Raw genomic sequence first — 27,992 nt, forward strand, 5'->3', positions numbered from 1 at the left:
CTTTATTTTTGAGACAATGACAACAATTATACTTATAAGAAAACACTTGCTTACAGAGTTATTAAACACAAAACCAATTAAGATTGGGTGCGAACATGTAGGGTGTGAAAGTGAAAGGGGGCGAACATGAGTGGGCGCAAACGTGAATGGGCGCAAACATGAATGGGCGCGAACGGACACGGATTCAGACTATGTACCAGTGAGAAATATACAAGCCTTTCTACGGTATTTATTTGTACAATTCAGGTAGTCTTGACCTATTCATTTGTCTTAAAAAAAAACACAGCCAGTTGTCACCTTCACTTCACACACACACATATACAAATATCAATTATATGCTTACGAGACATGTTGCATTGTTAAACTAATTAAGGTATGTGAAAATCAAGACTTGCATAAAAACTATCCCAATATTAGAGACAGTGGCGTCATTTTTCCTCAGAGCTTTCAGCTCTTTGATTTGTATTTAACAGTGATAACATTAAATAAACTCATCATAGATACGAGGATTGAATTCAGTAGTTACGCCAGACGCGCGTTTTGTCTACAAAAGATTCATTAGTGACGCTCAAATCCAAAAAAGTTGAAATAAAAAAAAAAAGCCAAATGAATGACGAATTTGCTGAGGTCCAAAATTCCTTAAAGTTTTACCAAATACAGCTAATGTTATCTTTTCCTGATGTAGAAAAGCCTTAGTATTTCAAAATTTCTAAAGTTTTGTAAAAAGATTGTTTTTGTTGTTGCTTTTGTATTTGTAAAGACTTATTGCATTTGTTTTTGGTGTTGTTTTTGTATTTAAGAGTGATAACGTTAAAAAAAAATTGCTATTGATGCTGATTTGATATTGAAAGTAATCATTATAACATTTGTTATTGATGCCGTTTTTAAATTCAAGAGTGATTACATTAAAAAGATTGCTGCTGCTTTTGTTTTTTTTAAAAGGGGTTGCTCTTAATCGTTAATATATTTGTTGGAAAATTGACGCTTTCAGCGGCATGTTTCCGATACTAGTGAATTGAACTTCCATTACATTTCTCTGCCTACCGCGCTTGGTTCGTATTTACTTTCCATTACATTTCTCCGTCTACCGCGCTTGGTTTCGTATTTACTATTTCACATATAAACTGGAATTTGCTTGTATTATCATTTTTGTGTAGTAATCAACCGGGAACCAGTTTACATACCTCCGATCCTTCTTATCACCAAAAAGATCGAAGTGTACCAACCAATTTTGTTAAGATACTCATAAATCTATTTTTTTTAACTTTATTGATTATGTGAAGTAAAACTAAAACATTGTTAAAACATTAAAGATATATAATTAATCGGGGAAAACTTGATAGTCTTTTCTTTTTACAAACAACTGCCTTTTTACAAGAAAATATAATGTGTCCGTGTTGGTCCACTTTCTACTGGTTATAAAACAGATCGAAGTACCGGAAATCCGACTCAATCTTTGTTTACAAAGTTACATAACAGACTGTATCTGTATGACATGTGAATAAATTGTCGATATCGATGTTGGCTTTAATACAACGGTTTTATTGGCGAGGCGGGAGAACAGATTTGAAGCTCTCTACGTTTGATGCGTGCACAACAGTGTCGTCTAGCAGATTCGGCGCGATCACTGTCTTACAGAATTCTAGTCAAATCGGCACTTGGTTAAATCGGCACCTGGTCAATTCAGCACCCGGTATAGTCAAATCGGCATTTAGTCAAATTGCACCTGGTTAAATCGGCACTTGATATAGTCAATTCGGCACCCAAGTTAGATTTGTTAAATATATATTTTTAACAGTATTTTAAGCAAAAACGGTAGAAAAATGAATTCGTTGTCCAGAAATTTTACAGTATTTACCCAAGAAGAGTTAAATAAGGAAGGAGTTGGCCAGAAATATTAACCTAATTTTATCATGTTTATTCACATTTTTAAGGGTTGAATTATTTATATATATTATTGGATGCCTAATTGACTTTAAATAGGTGCCGATTTGACTAGATGTTGATTTAACCAGGTGCCGATTTGACTTGTACCCTATTATTAAGGCCCTAAAGTGAGTTTTAATATTGTACGGTGTTTTACTTGCAGGAATGTCAATACACTCACAGTAAGAGTTATTCTTTACTTGCTTTTCCACAATAATTGTTGCATGGTATTCTTTGAATTTCTCGGCAGATATGGTTCTCTTCGGACATGCTGTTAAGAGGAATTCATCTGGTTCAATAGCGTGAATCAGCCCCTCAACTTCTTTGTACATAAATACTAACTTTGGCATCAACGCCTTGTTCGTCCTTGTCTGGTGATCTCGTTGTAGTTCCAGTTTGGCAAGCATTTTGGAGACTTATCCATCCTCTTTTGACTTGTAATCTCTGGTGATAAATTTTGCCGCTTGACATTTTTATTTTTGTTACCGATTAGGGGTCGCATACGATAGCTCCATATTAAATTATGAGATCAATTCCTAAAGGTCTAGTTCATTATCCAATCTGACACAAATTTCAATAACTGGAATGCCACCCAAGATGAATATATGGTGACCCTATATAAGAGCATAATTACTTGGAATTGTGTTTAATTCCATGATGGTTCAATGGCATAAACTTAAATGGAGACAGAATTTAACATGAAAGATTGTGGATTAGTGTAAAATAAAAAAAAAAACTAGCTTAATATGATGTATGGTTAAAGAATGAATATCAAATTATATGGGTCATAGGCAGAGTTGTTATAAAATATCAATATGGCAGAGAAGTGGTTTCAAGTTTCATATAAAGGGACCTGACTGACATGAAATAAAAAAAATCAAAGGAGTATCCCTATTTGTCTAATTTTCAATGTATAATAAAACGAGTATAATTAAGAATATTGTGTAAATCTACAGAAATAGAATTTGCTTCAAGTAACAGAAATAACTACATTTGTGTATGTCACTAGTAACTTATTTGTTGAGTATGTGGGTAATTAGTCCTATAACATATGACCTCAGGAGCATTATTTACTATTTCTATTTACTGTTCTGATAATTTTTTTTACTATCAATGTGTCACACTTTGCATTCAAAAATTTTACAAAAATGAAAATATCAGTATAAAAACGTTAAAAATTGAATGCGAAGTCATATGATATAGGACTAGTGGGGTATAAGAGCTTATTACAACAGCCTCTTCATACTCATTTGGTTTGAAAGGATACTAGTAGTCTGTAATCTTGATTTAGAAAAATGTAATTGCAAGAAAAAAAAAATACACATTACTTAGAATACTTTTAATTAGACACTCAGGTAGTCTTTATTTCGTACGTACAAAAGAACAGCCAGTAACCATTGGATATTGTAGATCATATTTATTAGTACAAAAGAACAGCTAGATATCACTGGATATTGTATATCATTCCAGTATTCTTGACCTATGTATCTGTGCAAAAAAAAAACCAGACAGTAGTCATTGGATACTGTAGATCATTCAGGTAGTCTTGACATATTAATTTGTACAAAAAAAACCCCAGCCAGTAGTCATTAGATACTGTAGATTATTTAGGTAGTCTTGACTCTTGACCTATTCATTTGTATTAAAAAAAAACCAGTCAGTTGTCATCTTCACTTCACACACTCATATACGAATATCAATTATATGCTTACGAGACATGTTGCAATGTTCAACTTTTACGGTATGTGAAAATCAAGACTTGCATAAAAAATATCCCAATATTAAAGGCAGTGGCGTCATTTTTCCTCAGAGCTATCAGCTCTTTGATTATTGATGCTGTTTTATTTTTTTTTAGACAGATTACTTTAGATGCTGTTTTCCTGTTTAAAAAAATCTAAAAAAAATGAGTTACTTTGAAAGGAGACTACGTTGAGAAAAGTTAAAATGCAGTCGTCGTCGAACGTCAGAACGTCGGAAATATTTGTTTTGGTGCTCCGGGTGAGAGTTGCTTATGGTTTTTGAATTGATGAAATACGATTATTCTAGCAGGTACTGAAATAAAATTTTGTACACTTAATAAGTAAAATATGAAATTTGTTACATACTTGTTTTATTTATTTCGGACGGGTAAATAATATTTTATTGAAATTGTCCTCAAACCTTACGGACAACCCTCGTATATTAACCCGTCCATTGCATCTTCTCGCAGTCTCTTATGGAATATACAGAGTTGAAAAACTTTAAAGAATTGCTGCCTGTCAATAAACTATAAGGAATTGCTGCCTGTTGTTAGTCGTTCATTCAGTTTTTGAAATGTGAAAAATAATTCGGAAAGTCATCTCTCAGCATGCAAAATCCCTTTATTCATAAATAAATTTTACTCTAATTTAATTGTATAAAAGTCATGTTAGTTGTTAAAACAATCAATCACGGTGCATAACAATTGTCCAGTGCAGGCGTATGATCTTGAAAAAACTCGTCATAGATACCAGGATTAAATTGTGTATTTACACCAGACGCGTGTTTCGTCTACAAAAGACTCACCAGTGACGCTCGAATAAAAAAAAAAGTTAAATAGGCCAAATAAAGTACGAAGTTGAAGAGCATTGAGGACCGAAATTCCTAAAAGTTTTGCCAAATACAGGTAAGGTAATCTATTCCTGAGGTAGAGCAACCTTTGTATTTCTAAAATTCAAACGTTTGATTTATAAATATGACCGTATTAATGTTAATTTATGTCAGAATAGAAGTGCTGCCTACTGGGCTGGTGATACCCTCGGGGAATTAAAACTCCACCAGCAGTGGCATCGACCCAGTGATTGTAAATAAACTTATCATAGAAACCAGGATTAAATTTTGTAATTACGCCAGAAGCTCGTTTCGTCTACAAACGACTCATCAGTGACGCTCGAATCTAAAAAAAGATAAAACATGCCAAATAAAGTACGAAGTAGACGAACATTGAAGACTGTCGTGTCACAAACTTATAAAATGTCTCAACTTATGCAATTGAAAGTGATACCAGGAAAAAGAGAGGGACTGCCTTATGAATTGTCTGATACTTCAATGAGTACTATTTTATAAATAAAAATATATAAAAGGAATTTTTGCTAAATACTTTTTTCGATGTTCAATAATATCAAAATAATCTACAAACACCGTTTAAATAAAATTGGAGTAACTAGGTACATTAACATATATGTAGCTCCATAAAGGGGATGGGACTAAATCTTTCTCTGACTGCACCTCCGTTATTTTCAAGTACCTAGCTCTTTATCAAACTCATCTAACGAAGTAGCTTACATTGCAACAGATTTTTCAAATATCAATGAGCGTTGAACTATACGAATATGAATTAGAATAAGAATACGATAATTATTAATCAAATTATGGCCAATTATGGACTTTTTAATTTCATGCAATGAGTACAATGATTTTTGTTATAACAATGAAATAATAATAGAATACATTACAACCAAACACAAGAATGTAGTCTACGTACACTATGTATAGTCGACCCTTTACACTGTTTTGCAATTCCATTTTTATTTGCACAACTACCATAAATTATGTTTTAACATTTTGAAATTCGCGCGAAAATTCTCTCATACGAGAAAATCTTCCTGCGTCATTATCAAGTCAATAAACATTACGTCGATTGTAACCATTGGGATCTTGTCTATAGTATTGACCTGACGATGTGTAAAGGAATATAAATAAGGAATTTTCAAGTTATTTATAGCGATCATGGTTTTTACTTTCATTATCAATTCTTTGTCAACAATACAATCTGTTAGGTATGTACACTTACATTCACAGTTCAACTGTTGTGTGTTACTGTTTTTATATATACATATACACAAAATTGTAAACAGCTGCATTTCTAATCCTATGTTGAATTATAAATATAGCATCTGATTTTAACGACATTAGTTATGTAGGCTAACACGGTTTAAAAAAGGGGGCGTACAAATGTGGTTACAGACGTCCAACTACTAGGGTTAAAAAAAAACATTTCTGCATGTTACGTATTGGTTTGTGTTAAAAGCCCTACGTATACATGTACTCATTCATATTTCATATAGGGAATTCACAAACCATTTCATTAATATTTCTTATGTAGACGTCTGTGTATACATAAAGTACCAGCCCCTTCACAGATTGATGATGTTTTCCACCAAAGTTCAAATGATTGGATGTATGGCAATTATGGGCAAACCTTCATCCAATGAAAAAGATAAATATACCGTATAGTTGGCTATATCAGGCCCCGACATGTTACAGGGTAAACAGATCGTACTCGATCCACATGTGGAACCCGTCAATAATACTGATTTTGAATTTTCGCGCTTAATTCATGTGTTTATAAGTCCTACGTCACTGTCAACAAATAAATGTAAACATTTAAATAAAGATTTTATCGACAGGTGGTGAAAGATCAACAAGGAATTTTCAAGCTATTTATAGCTAATGGGTTTTAACTTTTATTTTCTTGTGAACTTCTGGTCAGAAAACAGCATTTGATTTTTAAGGTAGGTCCATTTACATTATATTGTTTCTTTAAACATGTTAAACATATTTTAACTAGAGAAAATAATTTGTTGAACTGACAAATGCCCGGTGTGCATAAAAGTGTTAGTGTTGTATGATCTTTGTTTACTTTCCGTTGCGTCACATGACTTATTCATAGTCATGGCAATTTATACAATCTAAACCGGTAAGTATCTTTCTACATAGATTTGATGTAGAAATCGCGCCTAACTCAGTGATGTAGAGTAAGAAATCTCGAAAGGAGTTGTCACTGTATAATTACTTAAATCTTGTGTTTTGGTCTTTGAGGGAAATTTGTTCAGATTTGCAAATTTTCTGATTACTCATGGCCCGCTAATGAATTTGTCAACTTTTATGAATTCGGTTTTGTAAAGCTTAAAATTATTATTCTATAGAATCGAATAAATGCCCTACCCCACCCCCTTTTATCAATGTCGCCCTTATATTCCGACACCCTATTGTTCCGACGCACAGCAAGTTCGAGTACCCATTTGTCCAACACGCAAATAGTCCAACATCCTAAAAGTCCAACATTGGTATATTCAATTAATTTATAGAATCGGTATTTTTTTAGCAGCTGTTTTTGAACTACCCATCAGTCTAGAAATATAGTCATCTCTAAGACTTATCCCGTCCAACATTAAACGCTTGCTTACATTATGTATTTGCTTGACCACCTTCGGTCAGATGGGCAAATTAAAGCTGATGCATTGGATATGGTGAGTGTACGCTCTCTGCTAAATAAAAGCCCTTGCAAGGGAGACGTGCATTTGTTCAAAATTTTAATTTGTTCTTGTTCTGAAAATGCGTCAAATATTTGCAACTGGGCGTAAAATAAGCTATTATCAATCAATCAATAATAACTTTGTGTATTTTGAAAGAACATTGCGAAATGAAATTGATGACTTATTTTTCAAGGGATGTATAGTAAAGAATCGTATATAGTTCTACTGTAAGTATATAAAAGGGCTACATACATGAAATACAATCAGTTTACAAGTCTAGTCTCCGGAAAGCCCAGAAATCAGGCCATAAAGGATACGTGGTCACCGTTTTATAGATGGTTTCATATATTTCCTGCTGATATCAATCTTTGTTTTATCGTCGGTTGTATTCATATAATAGATACGGTAGTTTTAAGTTACTAGATCTAAGAATATTTTACAAGACGGACATATTTGTAAATACAAGTATCTAGTATATTAAATATGAAAAATACAAAAAAAAAAATCAATAACAGTACCAAAGATCATATTTTGGGGAAACTGTGTATTACCTTGGAACCAAATGTTCATTGTTTGCAAGACAAATTATTTTCAATCCAAATTATAGTCAAGTAGCACATATTTCGGAGGCCATAGTCATCAACATTTTAAAAGTACTGTACACCATCTCGTACAATATTTACTCATGTGCTGAGTGATCATTTGAACGAACATTTTCAAATTATAATAACTTCTTGAATATTAACATCAGCTAAAGTTCTTATGCTTGCGAATGAACGTTAAGTAAGCAGAAATCAATCAGTCAGTTATACATGTAGTTATTCTAGATAATTAGTATCATTTGTTACCATGGTTACCTATTCTGATATTTCACTTCGGCTTTCTTACTCTGCATTTTATTATGTGCGTATTGCTGTGACTTGTTTTTGTAGGGTGAGGGTTGAGATCTCACTGACTAAACATGAGTAACTCTGCCGCATGTTTGCGTCTGTCCCAAGCCATTGCCTCTGGCCTTTGATTGTCTTGTATGGTTTTTTATTTAAGTATATTGATATGTTTTGCAGTTAAGTATGGCGTCCTTTGTCATTGAACAAGTACACCTGTTGCAAGATTTTTTGCTGTGTTGAAGACCCGTGGTTGGTCATCGGCTGTTACTGCTTTTGTTTAGGTTGTTATCTCTTTGACACATTCCCCTGTTCCATTCTCAAATGTTTTCAAATACAAATTATAAATACCAGATACATTAATATAAATGGTAGTGTTCATTCTTTAGAATATATTTTGTTTTAGATAAAGCATGGCGGAGGGAAGACATCGTGGTAATGGCAGACGGTCACGAGGAAAATTCAATCTAGGTGTCATAGGACGGTCAAATAGCGGAAAGTCGTCGTTTATCAAACTGATGCTGCAATCGCAGTTGGGACCGGAAAGTCCCGATATTCCTAAGACAGACTTTCTAGAGTGTACAGAAAAACGCGAGAAATTCGAAATACCTGGTTGTTCAGTTGTATTATGGGATGTACCTGGAGTAGGAACACAAAACGAGGGCTTAGAGGGGTACGATGAAAGAATTGAAATAGAGAAATACGACGGTTTCGTTGTTTGCTGCGGCGGACCTGTTACTGAGTATGAACTTGCTTTGAATAATCTAATAGCAAGTCATGGGCGAAGATATATTTTCGTCAGAACAAAAGTTGACGCTGCTATTGAAAATGAAAAGAAGGCACATCCATCGACCTTTGACGAAGAAGAAACACTGAAGAAGTTGAGAGATGGAATTATAGAAAAACTTTCGGAAAGTGGAGTAACTGAGTTTCTCGTGAGTAATCGACACCCTGACAAATTTGACTTTGAAACGCTAAACTTTATAATATTCGATGAAGGTTCTCTAGCTTCATATATGAAGAGTTGTAATAAGAAAGTGAAAAAAGAAAACTGGAAGAGAAAACAAGTAGAATCAGATTGCTAACCATCAAATTATGCCATACAAAGTGGTATTCCTAGATCAGTCGTAACATTATATACGGCTAGACAATAATGATTTCGACGCTTTATTAAACAATATAAGCAATTTATCATAAACTTATATTCCACTTAATTTGCATCACAGCCAATGCACAAAGCAATAATTGAACATGCAGGATTGTGGTATACCACTCGTTTTAATATGCGATATTTCGTATATGAAGTTATCCAAGGCAAAACTAGGTGCTTGTCATTTTATGGATTGTTATTTATAATTAAAATTATATGTGTAAAATATGCGTCTATTTTTAAGTCGATTTAAATAAAAGGAATAAACCTTTTGGTGAGTGTACAGGCGATTTTTACATTTTTAAGGATCTAGTAGAAAAAGTTGCTGAGATGCTCTCCATTCGTTGTTGTTTTCAATTTATAGTATACAAACCACAAAAACCCTACTCCAAAATGGATACGAAAAGCTCATAATGGATAAGTATTTTAAAGGCAAAAATTCTTATAGCTCATACATAGGTAATTATACTAAATGAAAATGTCATGCTATCTTACTTTTAAAGTTTACATGATATCTAAAAATCTGCGAGATTTGCCCAAAAAAGACAGTTCACTAGCAATGGCTAGAAAATAAATATTGACCTACTTATTATATTTACTCGCGTCATTACTTCAGTTTGTCTTTAAAAACTGCTTTAGTTTTTTCTCAAATAAAAAAAAACAAACTAGTTTCTTTTATCGCCTGTGATGGTATTTGTTTAATATACGATGGAAATAATATCAAACTCGTGTTTGTAAAAGATATACATATACAAGTTTGTGGACAGAATTTAAAAGAGGAACCCATCAATGCAGCGTAAACAGTTAGATTTGTTAAAAAAAAAGTCTATAGAAAAATAAGAAGATGTTGCATGATTGACAATGAGACAAAACTCCACAAGAGACCAAATGACACAAACATTAATAACAACTATTATAGGTCACAGTACCACTGGTGGTAAGCGGATGGTCGTAACTAAAAGTTACGGCCATCTGAATATGGGAGACAACTCTAGGGATAAGTTTTTCTTTTCCGATTTTTGTGCAGTAAAAGGTTCATTTGAGTCGAACCGCTTGTCTCATATACACATATCGTGAGTGCATTCTTATTGAAACCAAATTTGACACATAAAATCATTCCAATTTTCGTAAAATAGTCATTCAAAAATTCGAGCATGATGGTCGTAACTTTAACTTGTGATGGTCGTAATGTCAACTATAGTATTTTGGATGATGGTCGTAACTTTGTAAGATGACCGTAACTCAAGTATTTAGACGAACTTTTATCAAGCTATTTTAAAAGTACTGTGCACATGCATAACCATGTTAATAAACTCAGTTGTTATATAAAGTTTACTACAACAATATTATTTCATTTGTTACTCTGATAATGGTATGCAGAAATTAAGTTAAAGAATTATCAATCATACATTTTTGATATGTTCCAAACGACCATCATTTAGGAAACAGTGAAAACTGATCAACTCGCATTAAGCCAAATATTATGTTAGGGTTGAGTATTAATATATTTTTACTGTACGTTAAGGCATAAAATTGTTGAATATTTGCTTTTAGATTTTTTTTTATTTACGACTTTTTATTTCCTGCAATCATGTCGGCAGATGAAATTAGAATGAAATTCAAAACAGTGTGGCTGTGGCCATTGATTGACACATTAAATTCATTCATTGACTGGGACAATTTAGGTGAACGTTTGTCTGTAACGACCACTGCTCACTATGTACTTTTTAAAGACACTTAAACTAAGGGATCACCAAAGGTTCTCAACACCTTAATAAAGTAATTCGAAAAACTAATCAGAAATGTTTTGATTTATATCAATTATATAAATCAAAAAATAAAGGTTATTCCTGATTAATTTTTTAAATTATTTTATAATTAAAGGCGTTAAGAAACCTTTGGTGACCCCACAGTTTAAATGTCTATCGTAGGTACGTCGTGAACAGTGGTCGTTATAGACAAACGTTCATGTAAATTGTCCCAGTCAATGGATGAATTTGATGTGTCAATCAATGGCCACAGTCACACTGTTTTGAATTTCATTCTATTGAACGTACAATTTTGAACAATCTTCTTTAATTTTTTAATCAGCTATTGCAGTTTTTATAAACCATTGGCTTTCGAATATTCGGCTTTTAGTGAATCATGATTAATGAAAATCCACAAATGCCTGGTGTTTTTATCGTGTTGTCTTTATTTTTTATCGATTGCATGACGATCTAGCGGTATATCATTGATAATTGTTCTAAGTATTGGTTCAGAATAAAAACTTAATCCATGGTGTCGCAATGAACATCGTGTTAACCTAGAAAGTATGAATAAGGTTGAGATATTTTACAATGCTACGGGCGTTGAATTTAAGAGTAAGATCAAATATCAGTAGTTTGTAGACAGGCTTGTCGCCAGGATAATATTACAAGGTAGAACTAAATGTACTGCGGCAAATATTACATACATATATGCAGGTATATATTTTACAATGATACACGCTTTGAATTTAAGAGTAAAATCAAATATTAGTAGTTTATAGCCAGCCTTGTAGCTAAGATAATATTACAAGGTAGAACTAAATGTACTGCGGCAACTATCACATACATATGCAGGTTGAAAATAATATTTATGTTATATGTTTATATTGTATGAATGTACTCAGATTTAAAAGACCAGCACGCTGAGTTGAAGCATAAAGATCTTTCTTTTAAATATTATCCTGGCTACAAGCTATGTATGAATACTGTTTGCTGAAGTCTTTTTGCTGAAATTCAAAAAAATACATTATCATCAGCATATAGTAAACAATGTGAATTGCTGACCCTCATATTCTTTAGAAAGAAGTTTAAAGAATCCATACTGTGAAGGAATTTTTTTAACTCGTGTAGTAATTTTGACTCTAAATAAGCCTCCTCTAGTAGTAGAAAGATGATCCCAAATTGTCAAGCCTGTGCCAGTATTTGATCATAGACTCTGCAATGACAAAGTACAGAGTGAATCTACCGAGTTAAGAAAGATTGGCAAAATGTGTTTCTCTTTTGGTAACAACAAGTAAATGTTTACAAAATTCAATATGTAGTCTTTCTGAAAGAGTCTTAGGATAAGCCTGATCTACATTTTTTTGCTGAAGTTGAAAAAATGGCAAGATCATCAGCATATGTGTAGTAAAGAATAGGCTGGTCGTGAATAAACAACAGTTGGATCAGGGGAACTTTTAACACAATCAGGAAGTTCATTTATAAAAATTTTAAACAAATTTGGACTCAAATTGTCTCCCTTTTACTCCAACTTTAGTTCTAAAGAGATCTCTTACCATACTCTAACTATATTCAATAGCTTAAGTTTTATCTCTGGGAGAATGACAGTATCAAAAGCCTTCTGGAAATCAACAAAGCAGGCAAACATTCTACCTTCTTTTGTATTACAATACTTATCTATAATAGTTTTTAGAATGTACATTTGGTCAGATGGTCGTGTTTTTTTTTTTTTTTTTTTTTTTTTTTTTTTTTTTTTTTTTTGGTAAACCAAATTTGGCTCTCATCAATGATATGATATTTATCTAAGGATTTACAAAGACGTGTATCAAGTATCTTATTAAAAAGGCTTCCCCAATGAATCAGTAATTATAATTCCTCGATAGTTATTAAGATCGGATGCATCATTCCCTTTATGAATTGGGAATAAAAAACGTGTGGTCCAGGGTTCATGGTATTTTCCATAAGAAAGACAACGATGTATAACGGATAGCATGGTACCAACAGGCGTATTCAGAATTTTCTAAAACCACGGGTAATAATTATACCTGAACTTCGAATTTGCACCTTATAATCAGCTTGACTATATACCACATGACAATACGACTTCTCAAAATCCAGGCTTAGAATAAGATGTATGTTGTTCAATTCGATTACGGACCTGCGAATTCGCGGATATGGTCTTGTCTCGATAACGATCCCCATAACATTATTTTGACTCCTTACTTATGCTCTTTCGACTTAAAGTATTAATTTTAAATTGTAGATTTTTCTTTTAAATTCCACCTAGTAGGAACATACTAGTTTTTAAAAAGTTTATCTTTTCAATAAATGCAAAATATAAAGAAAATAAATCAGGATACTGTTATTTCATGTGATGTCAAATTTGTTAAAATCGCCTTTTCTTAATTCGTAACTAAGAATGATCATAACCAGAGCTGTGTGTTAAAATGAATTCTCCACTTTTGTGAATTTATATTGTTATTAAAGTTAACAGCTTATAATTAGTTGCCTCTTGGTTGATTTTATACATTATATTTTAAGTAACAGTGACTGGTCATTTCATTTTGTATTGGGTTTTTTTTTTCGATTCGTTCCAATTTTCTTTCCTTTCGCCCTTTACAGGTATCCCTCTCTTCACCTCTTTTAGTTTTTATCATTTAGTGAAATCAACTTCACAAATATATCATATAATATATTCATATAACAAAAGACACGTTTAAAACTATTGACTTGTCTCATTAGGTCCTATTTAATAAAGAGTTACGACCATCACAATTTTAAGTTACGACCATCCTGAACATTTTTGTTTTTTTAGTTACGACCATCATGCTCGAATTATTGAATGATCATTTTACGAAAATTGAAATGTTTTTATGTATCAAATTTTGTTTCAATATCAACGCACTGATGATTAGTATGTATGAGACAAGCGGTTTTACTGAAACATTTTTTTACTGCACGAAAATCGGAAAAGAAAAATGTATCCCTAGAGTTGTCTCCCATCTTCAGATGGTCGTAACTTTAAGTTACCACCATCCGCTTACCACCAGTGAGTACGGGTATCAACAATGAACAAACGCTCTACAACATAGCCAGCTATAAAAGGTATTGAAATGACAAATTTAAACAATTCAAGCGAGAAAAATAACGGGACTAATTTATGTACGAAAAAAAGGACAAATGATTTATTAATATTAATAAATAGGGAATAAATTCCACAACGGCTTGCCATTGGCGAAAACCAAAGATTAATGTACATACAATGCAAATTATAAACTCTAAAGGTTGTAAGATTATCGAAGAGACATTGTATTCAAAGTCCGACAAAACTTTATGTAGTGGTTAAAAGGGCATGTTAAAATCTTGATGAACGAAATCCTTCATTTTTTTATTGGCGTTCTAAATGGTGGGATTAAATTCGACGCCTCTTTCGGGGACTGTGCCTAGCAATTTTGCACGTAATAAAAGAGCACACGAAACAACTATATATATATATATATATATATATATATATATATATATATATATATATATATATATATATATATATATATATATATATATATATATATATATATATATATATATATATATAAATGAAGCCGTTTGCAAGGCGAAATTTATCTCATCAATCTCTCTTTCCCCAGACCTGGTAGTTCTAATTTCAAGTTGCTTATCCTGATCGACATTCTCTGTAGATCAAAATTATTCAAAAAGGGTATATTGTCCCAAAAATGTGTAAAATACTTGTCACTGGACATTTAGAAAACGACGACATATTTTAGCATAATAAAGTTTACCAATTCCAGTAACTCATTTTGTCCCTTACTCTAACTACAGCTGAGGTACAACCATGTACAAATGTTGATGAAAGTATTTTACGACCTGGACTACCTATCTTGTTCGGTCGAGAGATTACATTTTTACATGCTGACATGCATACTTATACAAACTATTATATTTTGTCACATCGAGTGTTTTTTTTTAAGTAAATACAATATGGACATCAATTAATAAACGGGATGACTTTTTTATATTCTGGGGGCACCAAGATGATTTTTCTGACACAGAATATTCCTTTCGTCTGTTGCTTAATTAGATTTCTGTTCGATTTTGCACAGAAGAAGAAGAAAATATTTTATTTCCAATTATGGGCCGCAAAGGACATCAACATTACAACGTCAATAATTTTCATAACACAATCATTACAACGTCAATAATTTTCATAACACAATACAAACAATGACATAAAAAAAAGAATAAAAAAATGAGAACTATTTAAGTTCTTAAAGAATATGCAAATAAAGAATCTATAATATGTTGTTTTTTTTTTTAAATACTAAAAGTGTGGTTGATATTGATAACAAATTTTAAACAAGTATCCCAAAAAGAAAAAAAGATATCCATATACTATGTATAGTACATAATAAATTGAATCAATTATTAAAACATATAATAACGAGGGCCCTCATGGGGTTTTTGATTATGTGATTACTTGGCCGTTTTTTTAATGATTATTTGATTATTAAGCCAAATATTTCATGATTATTTGATTACCTAGGACTGTATTTTTAGTTTATGATTATTTGATTACTAAAGATAAGCAAATATTTAATGATTATGTGATTATATTGGCAAAAAAATGGTGATTATGTGATTACTAGGACCCCCCCCCCCCCCATGAGGGGCCTCAGTAACTAGTCAAAAAGAAAGTAGAAGTTAAGGATGTCTATGACTCATCCTGTGTCAGCAGCAAATACATGTAGGAAAATATTATGGTTTCCTAAAGGCAGCTGACACCAGGGGGCGATACCTTATGGATCATAGGCATGTAAAATGTGAGAAAATGTCTCTTTCCTACCTGTATCAAAACAAACAAGGAGGCATCATAGGCAACTTGAATGCAGTTGAAACCAGGGGACGATGCCTCAAGGATATAAGAGAACTTTGAATAAATAATATGTCTTAACAATTAATTCTTTTTTCCTTTTAATCGAAGCATGTTTGTGATATTCAGATGAATATATATATGTCCAATAAAATGTATATATATACACTCATAGATTTCCTTTAACTAATCATGCACAATCATTTCCTACATTTGGAAGAATATCCAATCAAATTGGAAGTCATATTTGTGGAGTATTAATTATAAAAAAAATAACATTGGCATGTTTGTCTAAGTCCAGTGGCAAATATTTCATATATGTTCAGGACCCTTACAACTTAGCAATGGCTATAATAGGTAGGTCCTTCAATAGAGATCAACCGGGATGATAGCCGTAAAGTTTGGAATTCTATTGAAAACAGATGGTATATATAGTTGGGACGGATAATTGGCCTTGACTCCCTACTTGTGTCCAGTGATTTTCGTTTGTTGCTTTAGCTTCTGTCATGATAGTAATGAATGTAGATGTTTTAGATAACTATGTGAATCTTATCTTTTAGGCCTATTTACTCTTTATTCCACCAAGGGATATGATTGGTTTTCTTATCTTTTGGTGTTTTAATTTCTTTCAACATTCCAACATTTAACTGTATCTAGAGATGATGGAGATATATTATATCGAAGTTCGCAAAAGTGCAAGAGTCTTTATGTTTCAATACAAAAATGACTGAAATACATACAAATGCATAAAATATAAAACTGTATACAAAGACGGAAAAATTACACAGAAAAAGATACAAAATAGAAAAAAAAACTTAAACTGAGTTGACGTATCGCTATAGATAAGACAAATCTATAGATGCAACATACTAGCAGATGATATGCAGTATTCCTTAATTATCGATTTGTAATTGTTATCTAAACTGTCCTTTTGAATATTGACTCTCGTTTTTGCGTTTAAAGAAGCATAACAGCTAATGAACGTTCATGTAAGTATATTTAGTATTATCTAAATAAATATTTAATCGTTAGTATACTCATTTTGTAAATTCAAAAAGTTAAGACATATTTACAGGAGACATTGAGCTAACGGTCAATAATGATTTGTTTCATTTTTGCAAGAGTAATAAAGGGAAAAAACGTTCACTTTATCGCCGCGCGAATTCTAAAATATTTTTTTTTAAATGCTGTCATCGGAGGAGCGCAGGACATTTTAGCGAAATATTTTGAAGTACTTGTGAACTTTTGAGCGCAGACATTAGAGTCAATTTTAGGGCCGGACAAATCCGTTCACCTGTATTTTCGATAGAACATTTTAGCGAAATTTACCTGGTTGAATAATACTTACTAAGCTTCGGGCAGAAGTTTGGACAATCTAGACAAGATACAGAGAAAGAACAGTTCCTAATGCAATTCAACAGTATTGTACATGGGGTTTATCCAGAGCCCATTACGTACGTTCTCTAGGATATAAATTATAAATTGGATTAATGTAAAGCTATTGCAAGTCTAGTAATACTAGCATCATGTGATCAATATTTTGTTATATAATTACAATAAAATACTTATATATATGTATGTATACGGAGTCTTCCGAATAAGATTGTTTGCTATCGGCATTCGGATTGATGTTGGAATACGTGGATGTTAGGTGTCACTTTTAAACAAAGGCAAGAACGAACTTTTAACATTTCAATTTATTAAATATTTTAGACATTTAGTGCTGTATTGGGCATCATATATTCATATTGTGCTTGTTTTTTTAATCTATTATATATTATTATAATAGGTTAAAAATATTTCGCTAAAATGGGCATTAACAATTTTAACTTTCGCTAAAATTGGTTAAAAATCAGGCGCTAAAATGGGTTCTACTTTGGCGCTAAAACGTCCGATTCTTTTCGCTCAAATATCCTACCAGTGCGCTAAAATGTCCTCCGCAGCATTGGAGTACATTCAATTTGGTTAAAAAAAGTAAAGCGATGCCTATATATGTAGGAAAAAATAAAGGGTGATTTATGGTACATTTACTAAAGTTAAATGGGAGCTCTTATTCCACTGTTCAGAAGTAGATAGAAAGTTGTTCTGACACAACGTGCTTTATTTACCCTGCAACATGTATTAGTTAAAAGAAATAAATTTGCGTTGCTGTCTGTCATAATTATATATATATATATATATATATATATATATATATTGTTATCTCATTTAATTTAGCTAAGATCAGGTCATTACTTTTCTTCTTAGTTAAATACGTTTGTGCTTATCATTACAGTCAGTACTGTGGTCCTTCAGTTGTTTACATCCTTGGACTTTGACGATAACTGTCTCATAGGCACTTATATCATTTTTATATTCTGATATTCGGCCAGCATATTATACGTGAACATCTATAATATATGCAAATGAAACTCGTTAAATTGTGGTTATATAAATTGGATTTTTATGTCTTGAGAATATTCACTACAAAGGTAAGACATTATCAATATTATTGTATTTTGGTGGGTCATTTTTGTAAACATTTTTGATTGAAAAACGCTATAATGCTAACTCTTAGTTGATTGTTTTTTTTTTTTCTTCTTTAAATTAGTTGTTAGGATGCATTACCATTGAAGTTTAACTAATTCCCACTTTTATTTAATACATGTTTCATGAAATAAGTCAATTTGAAGTTTAAGTGAGCTACATTGAATATAAATGGTACTTGTGCAATTGCACGTGATCATGTACATGTACAAGGCTTTGATTGATTTTATAAAAGGTTCTTCTGGATCCGCAACTTCCAATAATCAAACAGTTACTGATTTGCATATAGTGATTTTTACAACTCTAAAAAGGTAAACATATGTATTAATATCAATTCGCATGAGGTCAACTTCTATTCGACGCAGGTATAGTGATGTTTGAAAAAAAAATTTAAAAAAAAATAATTCAGTGACCCTAAAAATTTTAAATCATAAAAGATTATAATTTTGAAGCAATAAGTAATATAAAAAAAATGTGAATTTGTTATTTTAAAGATATATAAATACATAGCCACGTCCTAAGAGATAGGTGAATTAAGGAACAGTTTCCTCACTAGGGCAATTTTCAGTCTTAATGTAAATTCATTGAAAAACAGATTCGTGTGTGTATTAAAAGCATGGGTCTTATCAGCGGGCATTGTAAATATTTCTCGTATACAAGATGGCTCAAATATTGGTAAACTTTATGGTCTCGACTGGCATCCCATCATATGCTGAAACTTCAAAATATACATGTTCTTCCCATTTTAAACTGCTTGGACACGCTACTGCTTTTCATTTCCGTTTTATACATTTATAAACTCCTATGTTTGTTGTTGTTTTAATTCCATCTACGTAGTATATACGTTCTGATCTAGTTCTGCTATGTTTAAACCGTTCACAATTTTATAAACAAAAATTCCATAAGTCGGCCCAACTACGAACTTCATCAGAAATTACATACATTTTGAATGCGTAATAGTCAATAACATGCATGCTAATTTCCTTCGTCGTATGTCAGTTAATTACCATATTAATACTAAACAACACCTGTTACATTTGTATCTTCCAAGTCAAGACCATTGAACTTCTGTGCACTTGACATCTTTATTTTTTTACTACAAGATGTTCAGTGAATGCAACAAGTGTTTCTGCACTAACCTCCAACTTGAATGTATTTCGTCAAGGTCAAAGATGTCATTACTTGAGGGTCCGAACTGCAGTTTATAACTTTTAAAAGAGGGACGAAGGATACCAGAGTGAGAGTCAAACTCATGAATAAACTGACAAAGCCATGGCTTAAAATAAAAAGACAAACAGACAAATAATAGTATTATAGAAGACACAACATACAAAGTAGGATTTATCTCTCCCCAAGACAAGATACTTGTATCTACGTTCGCCATTCTTATTTAAAATTTAAATGAAACACATTAAAGTAATTATACCAACTCTTTCAATTTGTCTTTTATTTTGGAATTGGGAATACTTGTGTAAAGTATACAAAAGTAAAATTTGTTAATACTATTGTAAGATGAGAGAGTCTTAGATTGTTTGTTCTTTAAAAGATCTAATTCACGCCACCTCTCATGTCTTGTTGAAGTTCGAAATTACCACTTGATTTTCAAGAAAAATAACGTGTAGATAAAGTCAAGTTGAACCGATTATTTCAGCAAATTGCATCTAGAGAATGTTCACTTTAAGTACTAATTACCAGTGATTTTTAAGCAAATAACACCTAATCAAAGACCTCTTGGTCTACGTGTACGAAACAACAATTGATTTTCGACCGGATAACGTCTAAGGAAAGTCATTTTCAAGTACGAAATTACCATCCACTTTCAAGCCATTAACATGCAAAGACAGGCCTGTTCGAATATAGCATTCGCGTTACATCTGTTTAGATGTAAATAAAGTTTTGTACGAAGTCAAAAATACACATGATGGTCATATTTCGATGGTCTCCATTTCCATTTTCTTTATTTTTGTCATTTTTCTCTAATCTTCATCTCTTTTAATCATTATTCTCTATATAATGTTTCAGCAATGCATTTATTCTGTTGTTTTTTGGGGTTTTTTTTATCTTTTGGCTTATTTTTCTTGTTTTTGCTTTTTTTGTTGTTAGAATCTGCCAATTACTCTGTATTGTGTAAAACCCTCATCAGACCCTTCTACATGAAAGCAAAGGAAACGAAGAGGAAAAAAACTCTTTACCTTCATAGTTTGCATAAAGCGCGGGAGTTGACCAGCTGTCAATATTTGATATGAATAAAATTGAGAATGGAAATGGGGAATGTGCTAAAGAGACAACAACCCGACCATAGAGCAGACAACAGTAGAAGGTCACCAACAGGTCTTCAATGCAACGAGAAATTCTCGCACCCGGAGGCGTCCTTCAGCTGGCCCCTAAACAAATATATACTGGTTCAGTGATAATGAACACCATACTAAACTCCAAATTGTACACAAGAAACTAAAAGTTAAAATGATACAAGTCTAACAAAGGCCAGGGCTCCTGACTTGGGACAGGCGCAAAAATGCGGCGGGGTTAAACATGTTTGTGAGATCTCAACCCTCCCCCTATACCTCTAGCCAATGCAGAAAAGTAAACGCATAACAATACGCACATTAAAATTCATTTCAAGAGAAGTCCGAGTCTGATGTCAGAAGATGTAACCAAAGAAAATAAACAAAATGGAAATAATACATAAATAACATCAGACTACTAGCAGTTAACTGACATGCCAGCTCCGGACCTCAATTAAACTGATTAAAAAATTATGTCTTCATCATATGAATATCAGGCACAATCCTCCCCGTGAGGGGTTTAGTATTATACCATCATAACATATATGAGAAGAACATAACCCGTGTCATGCCAACAACTGGTTTATTAAGAATAAATGTGTTTAGTTCCGATGCAAAGACCCTATAAGTGAATCAATATTAACGCCAAGATATGCAATTTCTAATGACCTGACAACAGTATCGTAACTATATCCCTTCTTAATAAGTCTATTTAAAGGTTTTGTTAGATTCTGAGGTAAATACTGACATTTTTGTGCTTTATAAAGAATATTTCCATAAAATATTGGATGTGAAATACCTGAACGTATAAGAAGTCTGCATGTTGAGCTATATTTACGAATGATGTCCTTATACCGATGATAAAATTTAGTAAATGTTTTGACTAGTTTGTGATATCAAAAACTCTGGTGTAATAATTTTTCAGTAATACATAAATTTCTCTCGTTAAAATCTAAAACATTGTTACATACACGAACGAATCGTACAAGTTGAGATATAGAAACTCCGTAAGATGGTGACAAGGGAACGTCACCATCTAAAAATGGATAATTAATGATAGGAAATGAGAAATCATCTCTTTTATCATAAATTTTAGTATTAAGCTTTCCGTTAATGATATATATATCAAGATCGAGGAAAGGACAGTGGTCATTGTTAGTATTAGCTTTATTTAAAGTAAGTTCAACAGGATAAATTTCTTTAGTATACATACTGAAGTCGTCATTATTGAGAGCTAAAATATCATCCAAATATCTAAAAGTATTTAAATTATTAAATTTGTGTATCAGATGTTGCTGATTTTTTGTCATAAATTGTAACTCATAGCAATACAAAAACAGGTCCGCAATAAGTGGTGCACAGTTAGTCCCCATTGGAATTCCGATAACCTGACGATATACGGAACCTCCAAAGCGAACAAAAATGTTATCTAGTAAAAATTCAAGAGCAGATATAGTATCAAAGCATGTCCAATTGACATATTTTTTTATGTTTATTGCTACTAAAAAATGACCCAAAAGAGTTTGAACATATATATTCACATTCTGACTTTTTAAATGCCCATTTAATTAGGTGTGTGAATTTTTTCTTAATGAAAATTCATATTTGATATTTTTAATGCATCATGGCCTACAAGAATTAAACGATTTAATGTTAAATTGAACCATAATATTATGTGATTGCTATCAAATTTTTTGAAATGTATATTAATCGGAGATCGAGTAGTAATAAAGAGTTGCAAGACACCAATTTGGATAATAAAAACAAAATTTGAAAGACATCTACAGAAAAAGAAAAAAAAAAAGAGCAATATAAAACTGTTTATATAAAAATATGATAACAAAAACTACACGAAAAATCGTAGTGATCGCAAGTGCTCCGAAAGAGTTAGCAATTCCTGTTATATATATATATAATTATATAGTTGGCTTTATACTTTTACTAATTTCATATTTTACAATAGTTCTTCTGACGACATTGCTTTATTTCATCTGACTGTTTTGATATATTTTACGAGTGCTTTTGAAAACTTTCTATAAATGTTCTTTTGCCAACAAATTATTCATTTCATCCGACGTTTCTGGTGTATACTATTCGGTGATTGGCGTATTTACTCATTCAACATTTGATCAAGGGTTGTTTATTGTTTCTAATTGGAGTACTCAAATTGACTTATCTAGTCTCAAACGTTTTGGAAGGAAAATATATTTAAATAATTTAAATTTCATCAGCAATACAATCAACTTAATTATGGTTGATATGCTCAGAGAGTTTGGTTACCACGTTATCAATCTTTTCAATATCTAAAATAATTATGTTTGATATGCTCAGAGAGTTTGGTTAGCACGTTATCAATCTTTTCAATATCTTAAATAATTTATACCATTGCTTATAGCTTATAATCGTTATAAAAAAGCAATGAATACACTTCTGAATGCAAACTTCAAATATCTAGAAAATGCAATCACAGATATAATATGTAATATGCCAAAATCAATGGTAAATACGTTAATAGCATATCAATAAACTCATTACAGATACCCGGATTGACGCACATTTCGTCTACAAAAGACTTATCAGTGAAACTCATTTAAAAAAAATCGAATAGGCCAAATAGAGTACAAAGTTGAAGAACATTGCGGACAAAAATATCTCAAAAGTTTTGCCAAATTCAGCTGAGGTAATCTATTCCTGAGGAAGAAAAGCCTAAGTATTTAGTATCAAAGAAAGTTAATAGTTAATTCATAATCTTGACCATATCAATGGTAATTCAGGTCAACACAAAAGTACTGACTACTTCACATTCTAAATTGCTTTTGAATCTGCTTTTTAAAATTAACAAATTTTCCCTTGCGTTTAGACACCAAAACAAAACCGCATAAAATATATCTAACATCATTGGACAGAGGGCAATTATACTCTATATGCAAAAACAGCTATCGTTATTTAGTTTAACCTTTAATTATTGACTAAATCTAAAGTTGAAGGCCGTGTGGTGACCTATACTTGTTAATTTTTGTGTTTCTTGTGGAGAGTTGTCTCATTGGCAAGCATACCACATCTTCTTTTTTTATATTTATTGTTATACAGAATATAGCCTCCTATGTAATCATATTTTCTCCAGATGTCTTTGACAAAGAATGAAATTCAATGTTGGCCTCCACTTTCTTCAGATGTGTTTTGTCGAAAATTGTATTTTGCCCTTTAGATATTTGTTGTCAAAGACTAGCGATTGCATTTCTGTAAATATTGGCAACGCAACTTCCCATAAGAACTCCTTTTACGGCTAAAACATGTACCACTTTTACTATGACGTTTTGAAAAAAAATCTTATCCTAGAATTGAAAGATCATATGCACCACAATTTTTTTCAAAGGTCAAAATATAGGGCGACATAGTTTCAATGTTTATATGTCCTGAACTTCTCAGAATTTAAACTAACACTAAATTGTCTTAACTACCCCTACCTCGAATGAAAGTTTACCACAGATTTCAATGTAAACAATATGCACATGTAAATGTACTGGTAACATTCCCAAGTTATGTCTCTGTGAGATGGAACACAGTGAGCATACTTGGGAACCAGGATGTAAACAAAATTAATTTTCTATGAATATTCAAGATCTCCCGAAAGAGGCGTGTTTTGAGAAACAGCTGTATTTACAAAGTTCAACCTATACAGACATTTATTCAAATAGAAAACTATCTAAAATCAATTTTTCTCACATTAATACTAATTTATTAGAATTATAGCCTTAAAGAAATCACTGCGTATACTCTAAGTTTTTCTTTATTGTACATTTTATACCCCCCTTTGATTTTATCACCTGTTTCGTTTTTTTTTTAAATTTGAAAACAAGACTTTTATTATTGCCAGCTTACCCTATTTTCATATTTTGTGATAAAAAATGCCTAGATCCTGTTTAAAACTGTTTTGATAACATATTGAAAACATATCAGAATACTATAAATGTAATGTTTAGCAGTCAATCATTACAACATTCAAGATTATATAAAGTATCCATTCCAATATCTGTCTCCAGTCCATATCTTACTGTATGCCTATATGTCAATTAAAGTACACATTTTCTGCCTCAAATGGTTAATTATGAATTCTTGTCACAACAGTATCATCTGTAACCATATATCTGACACAATTTAGCTATTATATGAACTAGAAATGTTGAAACAAAGCCAAATTTGCAATAGTTGTATGTATGCAGATACCAGTCTGAAATAAAAAAAAAATCACTTAAAATGTTATAGAGATGACTGCTAACATCTTTTTTTTTTTTGCATAACTTCCAAGCATGGTTATTGTTTTCTATATCAAGAACTTTAAAATCATAAAATCATAGCATTTACAACTTTAAATTATTTTTTTTATGACCCAGGGGGTAGGAAATTTTCTCTGTTTTTTGCCCCTGGGGCCTCAAATTTCTAAATCATTCTGCTGTTTCTAGCAATTTGGAATATTTAGTGCATATTCAGGATAGAACAAACTATTGTTTAACTTAGTTTTGTTGAGATATTTTTTTTTCTAGCTTGTATTTATTATGCTGTGGTGATAAAAAATCAGATCTAGGTGTTGCGGCTTACTTTTAGGTTATCGAAAGGATAAAAACTCCCAATAAATAATAATCAGGAAGGATCTATGAGTTTTCATGACTGCAAAGGGTAAATATAAGCACTTCTTAACGATTTAACTTACAAATTGAATTAATTTTGTATCCAGGACTTTAAGTAAACTATGCATACTGTAAACTGTGAATTTATGCTGAGCCATCATATTTAAGGCCCATGATTCGATCAATCTTCATTAAATATTTACAAAACTTCATATTTGAGTTAATTTCTTTAAAATCTGTGAAATAAAGCAAATTTGGTTACATTCTGAATGTTCCCCTTTTACACCCTAGAGCTGTTAAGACAACACATCTTGTATTTTAAATACTTTCAAATTGATGATATTTCAATTTACAGTCACCAGCTGTTTTATTTAATTGGAGTTTAATGTTCATTGCTATCGTGCTCTGTATGGTTTACTCATTAAGACTTTGAACACCAGTGCCACATTTACTGCAACAAAGGCACATTTCGTCAAAAATTTTCTTAAATGAGACAAAAATATTCTAAAATGTAAAAGTGTAAACAAACATCAAAGAGATGATTGTTTAGGAATAAACTACATTAAAACACATTTGGTATGTATAAGGCTGTCTTGATTTACCAAAAAAAAAGGAAAATACAATTAAATATATGTTTAAAATAATGTTTTCCAATTTTGTAGGAAATAGGAATACTATCATCATCATGATTAGCAAGGAATAACGAAAATGTCGGTTAAGGATCTCCATTTTGCTATTCAAAAGCATGATGTAGAACATGTGAGGAGAATACTCAAGAATGACCCTGATGTCAATTGCACGTACTGTCAAGAAACAGCACTAACAAGAGCAGTACGTGGTAGGCTAGATAAAATAGTAAATATTCTCTTAGAATATCCACACACTGATATAAATATTGGTAATCAGTTTGACCGTACACCTTTGTACTTCGCTTCATTAAATGGTCAAGTTAAACTCGTTGTCAACTTGTTGGAAAGAGGAAGTGAGGTCAATTGTTTAGATGTAGCTGGTGTTACGCCTCTTGGAGCGTCAGCATATTACGATCATTGGCAAATAGCGGGTATTTTATTACGAGCAAGTGGTAAAGTGAATATGCCAAGCAAAAATGGAGAATCGCCATTGTATCGGGCTTGTTATTATCTCTCTGTTAATGTCGTAAAAGTTTTGTTAATCCACGGATGCAACGTAAACCTAAAAACAACAGAGGGAAAAACGGCTCTCATGGCAGCAGTTATTACACCGGACGAAAACAATAATACCTCAAAATCTACGCGACTTGAAATTTTAAAACTGCTTTTACAAAATGGAGCTGACATTGACGCACATGATAAACGATTATTCACTGCACTTCATTATGCCGCTGAAGGAAACAAACTAGATGTATGTTCCCTCTTAATGAAACATGGATGCAATTTGTACACTATCAATAATGAAAACATGTCGGCGTTTGGTATAGCTATATCCGAGGCAAAGCAATATTTTCAATTAGCGATATTATTCTACATTAATGGCTTTCATTTGAAAGAATTTAATGCAAATATAATAAAATCTCTTCTGTTTAAGAACACGTTTATACAATCAGCTAGTTTAGACAGAATGGTCTTACTGTCTTTAGTATTAGACGATTTCATTGCTTGCGAAAAATCCACGAGGAATCTACGGAGCATTTTGAAAAATGGCGACTTTGACATGATTGAATCAACATGTCTGAATATGATCAGGGCAGTATACCATTCAAATGTTCCAAGAACTCTAAAAAACCGATGTCGATGGATAATTCGCTATCATTTGCGACTACCCTTTCTACATAGTTTGACAGAACTTGAAATTCCAAAGGACCTTCAGAAATATTTAATATATAATTTAGATGAGCATCAATATTCAAACATACATAATACTTTGAACAAAAATACCAACTAAGCAAAAATACTACTGTAACATGAATAATATTTATATATGAAATGTGAATTGAATAACGAGCAAACAATTCCCCGGTTTTGGAAACCAAAATAAAAGTTCATTTCCCATAGAATAACGTTTCAGACACTAGTAAATCCGGACATCAATGTTCATGACACACAACTCTAAAATAACTGTCATATAGTCAATACAGTCATGCATCAAAAACATTAGAAGCTATATTCACAAAACCTAAGAGAGCATCAAAACCTAAATGGCTATGACAATCATCTCAGACTTCTTCTATCTTTATATATATAAATGAATATATTACATACATCGGTACAATGGAAACACCGGACTTGCACCTATATATATACACAATAGGCAAATGTATAGTATGAGTTGCTAGCCACGAGGTTTCATGGTTATGTTAAATGAGTTAAAGTTAAGAATTTGTCTGTTTAGGTTCGAATCCCTGAATTCTCATTGTTTAGTATTCAGTTTTTGTTCTTGTTTTGTATGTTATTGTGGATATGTTGTGTGATAAAAGCGAGTTTGGTCGTTAATTATCGGATTATTGTTGGCTATTTCACATATTCGTCCATTTTTTGTTTTATAAAATTAAATTAATGTATTATGATTTCATCTGTTTTACTTCATAATTTTACAAATGTGTATACGCAAATTCCTATGATAGAAAATCGGGATTTTCATAGAATAAGATTTTTTGTTAGAAATTTCGTAAACGTACTTATTATATGCACTATATATGTGACCCG

General features: G+C 31.9%; 2 long non-coding RNA genes across 4 annotated transcripts; both read left to right on the forward strand.

Annotated features, from left to right (window-relative positions):
- The first annotated feature begins 5,579 nt into the window (after positions 1 to 5,579).
- Positions 5,580 to 9,506, forward strand: LOC143083201 (uncharacterized). Of its 2 annotated transcripts, XR_012980580.1 has the most exons (3): positions 5,580 to 5,723; positions 6,354 to 6,458; positions 8,493 to 9,506. It is a non-coding gene; the product is annotated as an uncharacterized LOC143083201 (long non-coding RNA). The 2 variants fall into 2 exon arrangements; XR_012980579.1 differs by lacking the exon at positions 5,580 to 5,723 and having other exon boundaries at positions 5,848 to 6,458.
- An 8,640-nt stretch (positions 9,507 to 18,146) lies between these two features.
- Positions 18,147 to 27,853, forward strand: LOC143083202 (uncharacterized). Of its 2 annotated transcripts, none has more exons than XR_012980582.1 (2): positions 18,147 to 18,343; positions 25,974 to 27,853. It is a non-coding gene; the product is annotated as an uncharacterized LOC143083202 (long non-coding RNA). The 2 variants fall into 2 exon arrangements; XR_012980581.1 differs by lacking the exon at positions 18,147 to 18,343 and adding an exon at positions 23,233 to 23,363.
- The last annotated feature ends 139 nt before the right edge of the window (positions 27,854 to 27,992 follow it).

Source organism: Mytilus galloprovincialis, chromosome 7 (assembly GCF_965363235.1).
Source record: "Mytilus galloprovincialis chromosome 7, xbMytGall1.hap1.1, whole genome shotgun sequence".
Classification (NCBI taxonomy): Eukaryota; Metazoa; Mollusca; class Bivalvia; order Mytilida; family Mytilidae; genus Mytilus; species Mytilus galloprovincialis.